Here is a 13,425-nt window from a genome sequence, read left to right as displayed (position 1 = left end):
AATCTTGTTTAGCACGAATTTGGATGGAGATTATGGCATTTAAGTGATTGAACTTGATTAGAAATCAAAACTAAAACAAATCTTGTATATTTCCTTTATTTATTTTGACTTAAATTACGTTTAAAATGAATAAAAGTTCACTAAAATTATAATAAAAATCAAATAGTCGTTGGATTGAATATGGAGCTTCTTAGTGACTTCATAACCAAGTTTGGATCACAAAAGGATAGGCCCATTTGGAAAAAATCTGAGTTCAACCCTTATTTGCTTCACATTTTCCCTCCAAAATCGACCAACTTTGACAAGGCATATCTCCCTCAATTTTTAAGATGTGGAAGAGTTATAGGACTTTTTGGAAACCTCAAGATGTCCTATACAATACACTTTGGAACATATTTTTCATTTGGGGATTTTATCTTGATGATAGGCCCTTTGACAAAAAACTGCTTTTGGTTGACTTTTGAAAAGGACCTATAATATTTTGTACCATATCTCTCAAATGAAGCATTTCTGACCTTGGCTTGTGAAAGACAAAGTTGTATAGAATCCAATTTCCTTCAAAATAGGCTTTGGTTGGGAAATTTTTGATACTCCATGTGAAAGTTATGACCAGTCAAAGTTGAGTAGACTTTCTCCTATAAAAACCCTAATTTGAACCCTTTGAATTTGTTCATTTCTGGGTTTTTATTAATGGATCATGATCAACCTTTGATCAAATGATGGATATAGCCTCAAATACTTAATGTTGACCAAAAGTCTTGAAGTTTGACTGTATTTTGACTATAGTTGACTTTTAGGTCAAACTAGTCGACTTTCGGTCATCTGAGCCATTGTGTGAGCAATACTTGGAACTGAAGCTTGACTATTGACCTGGAGAGGCTCTGAGACATATGAGATGCCTTGAGGTCCATTTGAGGCCTTAGAGATTCAAACACTTTTGATAAAGTGTAAACCCTAATTTAAGAGACCCTCGATTTGGAGAATGTTGCCTGAATAAACCCTTGAGCCTTGAGTCATTGAAGATGGAATGAGATGGGCAAATTTTGAGGTATGACAGCTGCCCCTGTTCAATCTTTTTAAACCTGAAGAGTCAGAAAGGCACGTCTGCCTATCGTGATCTAATGGTAGAAGATGATTGAACACTGAAATGCCCTGAAATTTGTATTTGTTGGGAAGAAAATACGTAGGAGACGGGCTTAAAGATGCCATCCAAGGTAAATACCCCTCTTTTTTGAATGTAAATCAATTTTCTTTTCGGAAGGAAACACTGTGTTTTGATTGTAGCACGGCCTAAAAAAGGCAACCTGAATTTTATGCAATGTTATGATGCATGCGATGTATGATGCAGTGAGCTTCTCAAAATAAATGAGAGCGATGTATGTATATGAATTATGTATGAATGAGGTTTTAATTGAATGATGCATGACTATTATCTATGTTAGTCAAAGTATGTTAGTCACTTTGGAAAAGAAAAATAAAACCTTTACGTGTTTTTGATGAAGTTTTGGAGAAGATCACTGCCGAGGGACTAACGTGATGAATGAACGTAGCTAGCAATAGAGAGGGTTCGCTGTTTGCTGTGTAAAAGATAATCAGCTTGCTATAGCGCTAGCAAGCTTTTGCAGTTTGTAGGTAACCCACTTATTATAGTTCTAGTAAGTCGTCGCAGTTGGTGTACCCACTCATTATCGTAGTTTCAGTAAGTCTGTCGTAGATGGTATGACCCACTTACAATAGCTCTAGTAAGTCGTCGCAGTTGGCCATACCTACTTACTATCGTAGTTAGAGTAAGTATATCGTAGATGGTGTGACCCACTTACTATAGCTCCAGTAAGTCGTCGCAGTTAGCCATACCTACTTACCATCTTAGTTGGAGTAAGTTTATCGTAGATGGTGTGGCCCACTTACTATAGCTCTAGTAAGTCATCGCAGTTAGCCATACCTACTTACTATCTTAGTTGGAGTAAGTTTACCGCAGATGATATGACCCACTTACTATAGCTCTAGTAAGTCGTCGCAGTTAGCCATACCTACTTACTATCGTAGTTGGAGTAAGTTTATTGTAGATGGTGTGGCCCACTTATATATAGCTCTAGTAAGTCGTCGCAGTTAGCCAAACCTACTTACTATCGTAGTTGGAGTAATCCCAAAAGGATCACTTGCTATAGCTCTAGCAAGCTCACCTGCACCAATGGGATCCATTTGCCCCGGTTCGGACAAGTTTACTTGCATAGAAGATTGTTTGCTATAGTTCTAGCACGTTTGCCTGCATGAAAAAGATTCACTTGTTTGGAGACTCACGACTCGAGGTTCAGAGAGAATAGCATGTCAAATATTCACGACTCGAGGGTCGGAAAGGAAACGATATGTTTAGAAACTCACGACTCGAGGGTCGGACATTCACGACTCGAGGGTCGGAAAACAAACCAATCACAACACGAGGGTTGGAAACTCATGACTCGAGGGTCGGAAAACAAACCAATCACAACACGAGGGTTAGAAACTCACGACTCGAGGGTCGGAAAACGAACTAATCACAACACGGGGGTTGGAAACTCGCGACTCGAGGGTCGGAAACCGGGCTTTTGTAGTATGTGAATGCACTATATGATATGTATATGCTAATGCGTATGTATGTATGCTGATGCAATCCCGAGATTTTATCTCCTTAAGCCCATTGAACCTGTTTAACCCATGTTTGACCCTATACCACGACCATGCTTATGCCGGCTTGGTAATGTTTATGTATGCAGATAATGCTTACGCTTATGCATATGCGTAGTTTGTTTATGAGTGAAATAAACAGCAAGGTTGCTATCATCGGTAAGGTTACCGGGATACATTAATCAGGTGATTGGGGTGAATATCTCTGTAAGGTTGCTATGATCGGTAAGGTTACCGGGATACGTCAATCAGGTGATTCGGAAATAAACCAATAGTAAGGTTACTATCATCGGTAAGGTTACCGGGATACGTCAATCAGGCGATTGGAAATAAACAAACAGTAAGGTTACTGTCATCGGTAAGGTTACTGGGATACGTCAATCAGGCGATTGGAAATAAACAAACAGTAAAGTTGCTGACGACGGTAAGGTTACCAGAAAACTTCGAATTGTACGGTTTAAGGAATGAACAATCAGTGAGATTACTGACAACGGTAAGGTTACCGGAAGCAGGTGGACAATATGGTTTAGCACCAGAGTAATGACTTGGATGTTTTTGATGTAACGAGTGGAACAAAATGATGTCTTCTGTAAGACTACCTGAAAAGGTTTCCGGAATGGATATGAACATTTGTCTTAAAGAAGACTACCTGAAAAGGTTCTTATAAAGGATAAAAATTTGTCTCAAAGACTACCTAAAAAGGTTCTTAGAAAAGGATAAGGAATGTCTTAAAGAAAACTACCTGAAGAGGTTCCTGGAAAGGATGATGAATGTCTTAGAAAAGACTACCTAGAAAGGCTCTTAGAAAAAAGAATGTCTTAAAGAAGACTACCTGGAGAGGTTCCTAGAAAGGATGACAATTCGTCTTAAGGAAGACTACCCGAAAAGGTTCCTAGAAAAGATCGTAAGATTTGTCTCAAAGAAGACTACCTAAAAAGGTGTGGTGTAATGTGTCAACCAATGTATGTAATGCATGACTTATATGTATTTGCATGATGCTCCAATGATAGGTTGTTGATAGCCAAAGCGTATACAACTCGCTAATGTTATAAGATAGGATGTTAGCACGACTTCCCAATCCCTGCTTTTGCATTTTCAAGATTGTAGTTAGGAGAAAGATTTGTTTGAGGTTGTAAAGTGTGAGGATGCCTTTTCCTTTTGTTGTGCGCCTTGCTCTGGTTTGACCCTTTGAATTACTTCACGCCTTTGAATTTTCGAAGTTCTCCATGTCTTTAACCCTTTGAGGTTCTTCACACCTTTAACCTTTTGAGGATTTCTTTATGGATTTGATATCTAATGCCCCAATGTTTAGTGGGAAAAGATGCCTATGATCTCCAAGTCATGAGGGAAGTGCCCCGGGAAATAACCTTGTCATATGCTTCGACGTTTAGATTGAAGGGTATGCCCTTGATTTCCAGGATATGGAGGGTTATCCATAGTGTTCTATCCTTTTGGTTTGAATTCTTCCCATGTTTGACATGCCCTTGATTATTATTGCTTCGAGACGTGACCCAAGTTGATTGGACCTAAGGAAGAATGCCCCTAGTAAATAAGATCTTTGATTGTATACCCCTGTAATCCTTGAAATTTTGCCCCTGTTTAGGAGAACCCTCTGGATGTGGTTCCCCCATTCCAGAGTATTTATTAGAAATGATCGCCTTTGATTAACCAGTTTCGAGATCTCCTTGAGTGCTAATTGTATGTTCGTAGATGATGTTGTACCCTTTGAGAAATAACTCCAATGCAATGTGTATGCAAGTTTTGGAATCGAAGTCCGTTATGAATTAGGACTGGATGATTAGAAATGAATGTTTGAAGAAACGTAGCAGTTAGGGATAGCTTTAACAAACCTAGGAGTCAGTATAACAAAATCCTGCTCAATATGCTTTCATAGTTAACCTTGCCTCAATTAGGAATTTTGAATGTTGTAACTTGGCATTGGTTCATGATTTAAGAAACAACGGATATAAGGCTCAAAATTTTATTTACCCCACCCCTTTCTCCTTGATGTTCTCCCAATCCTAAAATTCGTCTAATCCAAAGAATGTGCTTTGTTTGCAAGAGAATCATTTCAGTTTTGATGTCGAGCAGAAGCCTTAGTAGAGATCCATGCACCGATGAAAAATGTTGTAGAGATCCAAGCATTGATGGGAAGCTTCGATGATTTAGCAGTCACAAGATTATCCTTCGTATTTTTCTTTTGTTCTTTTCTATCCCTTATTTTTGCATGAGTCAATTCCTTTGAATTTGATCCATCGGGATGCCCTAATTTTTGCCTAAGTCTTTTTTTGTTTTCTTTATAGAGTTTTCCATTTTGACTTAGTGGGCGTTTTCCTCCTTTTTTTTTGAATGCTCCTTTTGAGATTTGATCCTTGGATTTTGAATATTGTGACTGCCATGTTGACCTTGATTTGTAAGCTTCGACTTTGATACTTCCTCGATCTTGAATGATGTGTTGAGGAAGAAGATGTTGTGAATGTTATCTCCATTGCTTCCTCATCTTTGATGAATGCGAGGAAAAATATGTGCTTAAACCTTTGCTTGATCCTTATGCTTGGACCTTTGCCTCAACCTTTGCTTGACCATTTGCTTGAACCCTTTGCTTGGATTGATTGATTCTCTTGACAACCAAAATACACCATTGAATTATCGAAATCTACCATGCCCCTGGTTGAAATCAAGGTTTATTTGAAAAGTAGAAAGAAACTCCAACTCTTGGCTCGAGAGGGTGACGAGGGATTAACATCCTTATATCTCCACTGTTTAGGAATTTGAAACAATGCCTGTACATCGTCGGCTCGGTCTTACCTTGAAAGCATACGTTTTAGCGAGTTTTGGTTATTTGTATTCGTCATTCTCCTTTATGTTTGTTAATAATCCTAAATTTGAAATTGAAAATAGAATAGAAGTGTGCGAGTGGAAAGTCATAGTAGTGAGCGAATGAATTGATTCCAAAACCTACATGGTTATCCCATTAGAGTTGTTAATCCGAAGGTAAAACTTTTATCCTGAGTAACACTTAGCGATCGTAGGGGTTGAAATTCTGAGCATGACAAAACCTATTGATTCTAGGGACAATCTCCTTTGCAAATCCGTTGACCTTGTTTTACTCCTTAGTTCATGGACTTGTAGAAGTAAAGGGTAATCTCAACTTTTCCTTGGGCACGTCAAACCTGTCGGGAATAAATTGTTAGCGGTGGGTTTTCGTTGTTTCGGAACTTCATGAGTTTCCTTTGACTGAACCTCTTTTGCTTTTCCTAAGGATAATATCACACCGTTCGCAACCTTTAGAGTTTGTAGATTGATAGAGAACACCTATGACCCTTTTGTCCCCTTGGTGGGGAGTTAACATATGTCGCCTTTCCTCCATCGTAAACATGCATCTTCGTTCAGGATATTGCGCCAGTTGGACTGATCCTTGCCCCCAGATTATTGCAGACCGTCCTTGTAAGTTTTGTTATGTTCTAAGATGAACCCCTTAATGACTAGATACATCTTGGGTGTATCTATGAGGGAGCTTCTTTGTTGAACTAATCCTTGCTCGATGACAACCTTTATTGTATTTACAATCCTGTTATGAGAAGGCATGGACATGCGGCTGGCATGGTGAAAGACATCCTTTTTTATTTGTTAGACCAAGATCACTCTCAATAATTTATCCTCCTTTCTCCATAGTTTATGATCCTTTTTGACTCCTTTGTGAGTTTCGGGAAACCGGCTAGCACGGTAAGTGTGGATGCGGGCGTAAATGCAAATGTAAATGTATGAATACATGAAAATGCGAATGCATGCGTATGCCAAAGACTCCTTTTTTGTATTATAACTCCTTGTATGTAATGCAATGCAGACGTGTGACATACATAATCCTAAGGATGACCTATGCAAATTTTGAGACGTCATTAGACCCTAGTGAAATCCTTGCAAGCTACATGCCCATGGAAATCCTTTAGATTAAGGAGTACGCAGAAGGTAGCAGCTGATGACCGTTCAAGACAGTCACCAAGTCTCATGGCCATAGAGAGGCCGTTCAACATGCACTAATGAAGTTGTCCCTTGTGGGAAGGTTCTCTATGCAGAACACAACCTATCTAAGGACGATATCAGACAAGGTGAAATCCCTACAGGCTAGGGATTGATGATGCATAAATGGAAATCCAAACCCTACAAGTTAGAGGGTGCGCGGGAATAAGCACGGGGTGACCGTTCAAGACAGTCACTAAATCTCATGGCCCTCGATAGGTCGTTCGACGTATGCTAATGAAGTTGTCCCTCGTGGGAAGGTTCTCTATGCGGAACACAACCTATCTAAGGACGATACCGGACGAAGTGAAATCCCTGCAGGCTAGGGATGAAAGATGTATGAATGGAAATCCAAAACCCCGCGAGTTAGGGGGTACGCAGGAGCAGGCACATAGTGATCGTTCAAGACCGACACTAGATCTCATGGCCATCGTGAAGCCAATCGACGTGCGTTAACGAGGACGTCCTTCAGGGGAAGGACAAATTCATTGCAAAACACATGGACATAAAAGAAAATCCCTACAGGCTAGGGAGTGCGTAGGAGCAAGCACGGGGTGACCGTTCAAGACAGTCACTAGATCTCATGGCCATCGAGAGGCCAATTGACGTACATGAATGGAAATGTCCTTCGTGGGAAGGATGTCACCTTGTAAATAGAATCCCTACAGGCTAGGGAACGCGTAGAAAAACCTGCAGAATTGAAACGCATATATTCGTAGCATATAAATCGCAAACATATAACAAGCACAAAAGCACAAAAGTCCTAAGTTCATAGGTTCGGAATGACGGCTTAGGGAGGCTACCCTTCCCATTGGTATGTTCTAACAAGGGTCTCATGGGGTCGTTCGTAGCCTCCGAGACTTTTTGTCTCTTTGGATTTTAGAACAACTCATTTTATATATGAGGTTCGAGTTTTAAGGGTAGGTTCTCAGAGAGATCAGCCAAATACCAAGTCCTGCCCTCAACAAAGTCAAGCCTCGTTTTGGACATTTCCGGATATTCATCCCACTCTGAGTGGAATTATCAATAAGACTCATAGGCGATTCAAGTCCCCCTGGTCTTAAGGATAATTCCCACACTTAGGTTTTAACGCAATTTATATGTAACCCAGAAATACAGTAAAACAAATAAGCAATTAAATAAATATTTAAATTACTGTAAAAAAATTACGGTAATTTAAGACTGTAAATAAATAAATAAAATAAAATTTAAATATTTAAAAGAACTAACCTCGAAATCCGGTTGTTTATAATTAAAAAATGCAGTAAAACAGCAAATATTTAAATAAACAAATATTTATTTAAACTGATGTAAATAGATGAAATTGTAAATAAATAAATAAATAAAATAAAATAAAAATTTAAATATAAATAAAAAATACCATAAAACCCTAAAAATGGAGAATTAGCCAAACCCTAAAAAAGTTCGCCAAAACCTAAACCTTATCAAAACTAGGAGCATAATAATTTACAACTTTGTTATCCTAGCAAAGTCGCCAGCTGTAGCAACCTGCCCTAAAAATTAAAGGTTTTTAGAGTCGCCACGTATTCTACCAGGGTGAATAGGAAACCCTACGCAGTTAAGAGGTTCGGGGTAAGATATTATATTCAGGTCAAGGGAAGGTGTTAGGCACCATTAACCCTTTCCTAAGGTTTTGAGTTAAGGCAAAGGTTTTATGGCTAATAAAGAAAGGTGACAGAAAGTAAATAGGGTAAATGGCAAAATTTGAACCTAATTAGAATTTTGGGGAAGGGGACTCGCCTTGTTGCCAAGTGCCTACGTATCTCCTTAGGGAGAATCAGAGTCAACGTAGTTCGGGGTAGGGTTGTACGCCTTATAATTTGATATGAAGTGGTTTGAAGGTATTTTATGTTACCTTATCGTAGTTTTGAAATGCGAAGTTCGCAAGGTATTTTGAATTACCTTATCGTAGTTTTGAAAATCGCAGTATTGAAGAGATGAGTTTTGAGTGTTTTAAATGGCGTACAACCCTGGTTTAATATGTTACCGTTAGTTGCGATGATCAATAGGTTTGATCACCATAGTTAACGGATTGAAGGAAGAGTTGCTAACCATTCTAATCGAAAAATTCGATTATCACGAATAGCAAATGAGTGTGTTTTAAATAATTTAAATTATTAATTTATCGTTATCCCTCATAATCAATATGTTTGATTACAAATAATAACGAATATGATAAAGAGGAAATGCTAATCATCGTAACCAATAGATTTGGTTAAAACCATTTAGCAAAAATGAATGTATTTGGACTATATTAATTAAATGGTTGATTATTACCCATTGCGACCAATGGATTTAGTCGAAACGGATAATAAATTAAATCCTAATACTTTGGCCAAATGGCCAGTGGGATTGGGCAAACCCTAATGCATTAGATAAATCTCTCTAGGGTTTTTTTGTGATTTTTGACGGTTAAAATTAATTAAATCAATTAAGTCGAATAATCGAAATAATCGAATAATCGGGAAAAATCCTAACCCTAGTTAGGAGCCTAATCCTAATTTTATTATCCTAATCCTAATTGAAGAATTTAATCAAATCAAACATAATTAATTTATATTAAATCTAAATAATTAAATAATAATAATTAAAAAAATAGAAAAAACCTGGTTACGATCCTGTGTGGCGCTCCCTTGATGGTCCATGGTAAAGCTTCCAATCCTTGTATGTTGGATCTGGGACGGAGGATATCATGTGATGCAGGATTGAGGTACATCATAAGCTACGTTGAAAGAGAAGCCCTGGATCTGGGAAGCAATCTTGCGCTGCTGCTTATTGATGGTGCATGGTACTCCTTCAATCTTGATGCGTAGGATCTTGTTTGCTGGAGATCCAACGGTTTGCTGCAATGGGTGCATCATGGGGCGGATACAACCTGATGCGTGGGATTTGGAAGTTATACAACTCAGAAAAATTAGTTAAAAGAAAGGGGAGACGCTGGGACTCGAACCCTCCCTCTTTTGGTTACGTGATCATCTACCTTGCCATCTCAGCTGAATTCGCTCGCTGATAATACAAGGAAACAAAATTAATATAAAAACAAACAGGTTAAGTAATTTCAAAAAGAATGCTTCGCGCCTCTGCCTTCATCTTCTCCATTGAACCTGGTTTTTTAGCTACGATTCAGATCCGAATTTGCTGCGAATCTCCTCGTGGCTACAACCTGTACGTCTCAAATTCATAACATAAACCATATAAACCTCAAACAAAAACCCAGAACACCTAAACATCAATCCCTAAACGCAAAAACACCATCAATTTCGATTGATTCGGTTACTAATCATGCAGCCCCAAATCTCAAACTCGAAACCCTAGCCACAGTGTCTTGCTCATCCTGCAACGAAACTACAATTAAACAACCCAGAAATTTTGCATACATCACCATAAACATGTATATGTATTCAAATATTATTTATGATACAAGAATGAACGAAATTTATTGTGAAATTGAGAGCTTCGAACTGTGGCCGTTTCTGGCGATTCCGAGTGCTATGACCAGCGTTGGTAATGCGATTAGTTCCAGAGGAGAGCGAGGAATCTTCCTGGATGTGTGGGAGGACTTGAATTAACCTCAAACTCCTTCTTCCATGGCCACTGAACTCACGATTTTTTGAGTTCTGCACAGGGTCTTTTTACGGCCAAAAAAACCCCCTGATCATTAGGACTCCTCCTCCATATATAGTAGATGCATTTTAGGTTATCATTTGAGTCCAACATCCATTCAATCCAAGATTCAGATTTTGATTGAAAACTTAATTTTATAAACATTCTAAAATATACTCAATTCTAGTCCAATCTTACCAATCTTGTTTAGCACGTATTTGGATGGAGATTATGGCATTTAAGTGATTGAACTTGATTAGAAATCAAAACTAAACCAAATCTTGTATATTTCCTTTATTTATTTTGACTTAAATTATGTTTAAAATGAATAAAAATTCACTAAAATTATAATAAAAATCCAATAGTCGTGGGATTGAATAAACCCTTGAGCCTTGAGTCATTGAAGATGGAATGAGATGGGCAAATTTTGGGGTATGACAGCTGCCCCTGTTCAATCTTCTTAAACCTGAAGAGTCAGATAGGCACGTCTTCCTATCGTGATCTAAAGGTAGAAGATGATTGAACACTAAAATGCCCTGAAATTTGCATTTGTTGGGAAGAAAATTCGTAGGAGATGGGCTTAAAGATGCCATCCAAGGTAAATACCCCTCTTTTTTGAATGTAAAGCAAATTTCTTTTCGGAAGGAAACACTGTGTTTTGATTGTAGCACGGCCTAAAAAAGGCAACCTGAATTTTATGAAATGTTATGATGCATGCGATGTATGATGCAGTGAGCTTCTCAAAATAAATGAGAGCGATGTATGTATATGAATTATGTATGAATGAGGTGGTAATTGAATGATGCATGACTATTAGCTATGTTAGTCAAAGTATGTTAGTAACTTTGGAAAAGAAAAATAAAACCTTTACGTGTTATTGATGAAGTTTTGGAGAAGATCACTGCCGAGGGACTAACGTGATGAATGAACGTAGCTAGCAATAGCGAGGGTTCGCTGTTTGCTGTGTAAAAGATAATCAGCTTGCTATAGCGCTAGCAAGCTTTTGCAGTTTATAGGTAACCCACATACTATAGTTCTAGTAAGTCGTTGCAGTTGGTGTACCCACTCACTATCGTAGTTTCAGAAAGTCTGTCGTAGATGGTATGACCCACTTACTATAGCTCTAGTAAGTCGTCGCAGTTGGCCATACCTACTTACTATCGTAGTTAGAGTAAGTATATCGTAGATGGTGTGGCCTACTTACTATAGCTCTAGTAAGTCGTCGCAGTTAGCCATACCTACTTACTATCTTAGTTGGAGTAAGTTTATCTTAGTTGGGGATTTTATCTTGAAGATAGGCCCTTTGACAAAAAACTGCTTTTGGTTGACTTTTGAAAAGGACCTATAATATTTTGTACCATATCTCTCAAATGAAGCATTTCTGGCCTTGGCTTGTGAGAGACAAAGTTGTATAGAATCCAATTTCCTTCAAAATAGGCTTTGGTTGGGAAATTTTTGATACTCCATGTGAAAGTTATGACCAATCAAAGTTGAGTTGACTTTCTCCTATAAAAACCCTAATTTGAACCCTTTGAATTTGTTCATTTCTGAGTTTTTATTAATGGATCATGATCAACCTTTGATCAAATGATGGATATAGCCTCAAATACTTGATGTTGACCAAAAGTCTTGAAGTTTGACTGTATTTTGACTATAGTTGATTTTTAGGTTAAACTAGTCGACTGTGAGTCATCTGAGCCATTGAGTGAGCAATCCTTGGAACTGAAGCTTGACTATTGACCTGGAGAGGCTCTGAGACATATGAGATACCTTGAGGTCCATTTGAGACCTTAGAGATTCAAACTCTTTTGATAAAGTGTAAACCCTAATTTAAGAGACCCTCAATTAAGAGAATGTTGCTTGAATAAACCCTTGAGCCTTGAGTCATTGAAGATGGAATGAGATGGGCAAATTTTGGGGTATGATACAAAGAAGAAAAGAAAGAATTATACAAGATGCTACATCAAATTCTAATCATTTTCATCTTTGTAGAATAATTGTAAAATCAAGGAGTTGTTGCTCAGAACTTGCTTAACACTTTTGTGTTGATATCTAGTGTAATTGAAAGTTGTGTAACCCGCTTGTAATAAGAAATCATGTTAACGCAAATCTTATCAACTATATGTTGAGGATACCTTAAGAGATCGAGTGAAGGTCAGAATCTCAAGAAAACAATGGCAGTGAGTCATTATGGAAATCCTCTTAGAAGACTGAGTGAAGGTTAGAACTCTAAAGGGGTAAATGAACGTTATATCCGTCGAGATCACTGAACGTATCATTTCTTGGTGGTTAAGCACTTGTGGTTGCTTGTGCATTGTTGTTAGTCACTTGCGTCTGCTTGTGCATTGTATTATTAGTCACTGGCAATTGCCTGTGCAATTGTAATCAGTTTGGCTATAGTGGATTAAGACCTTGAGTTCAAGGAAAAATCACCTTGGTATGGTGGAGTGGACTAGCTTGAGGATTTCTCAAGTGAACTAGGATATATTGCGTGTTCTTTGCTTTTGTCTATTATATTCTGATGATCATTCAAAAAGAAACTCCAAGAAGACTTAAAGTTCTGAGAAGGCAAAACGTTTTTAAGAAATAATAAGCTTCTAATGATACATACGTAAAGTTTCCGTTAAACCAGAGCTTCCCAAGCTTCCGCGCAAGAGTTCTTAAGAAAGGAAAAATTATTTAAAACCCAATTCAAACCCCCCATTTCTTGTGTTTTTTCTCAACCTTCATCTTGGTTGACCAAGGGATTTCTGCAGACATCCTCTACTAAGACGCATTTAAGAGGAGTCGTATGAATATGGAGGAACTAAAACCCTTACAGGGATTCTTGGTAGGTTTCTCGGACGAACCGATAAAAGCGAAAGGCTACATGACACTAGAGACTACCTTTGGAACAAGAGAAAATGTTAGAGAGATCAATGTAAGGCACCTAGTCATTGACGCGTCCTTGTCATATAATATGATCATATGGTGACCTAATTTTAACCAGTTAGGGGTCTCCATCTCTACCTAATATTAATGCATGAAATATCCATTCCTAGAGAAACCTTGAGATCTCCAAAAAATTCTATGATGAAAGCTTGAAGCTAAAAAGGGTCTTTCCACCTCTTAAGTTTA

The sequence above is a fragment of the Vicia villosa genome, linkage group LG2, assembly GCF_029867415.1.
Source record: "Vicia villosa cultivar HV-30 ecotype Madison, WI linkage group LG2, Vvil1.0, whole genome shotgun sequence".
NCBI classification, from domain to species: Eukaryota; Viridiplantae; Streptophyta; class Magnoliopsida; order Fabales; family Fabaceae; genus Vicia; species Vicia villosa.
This window is presented reverse-complemented; position numbering follows the sequence as displayed.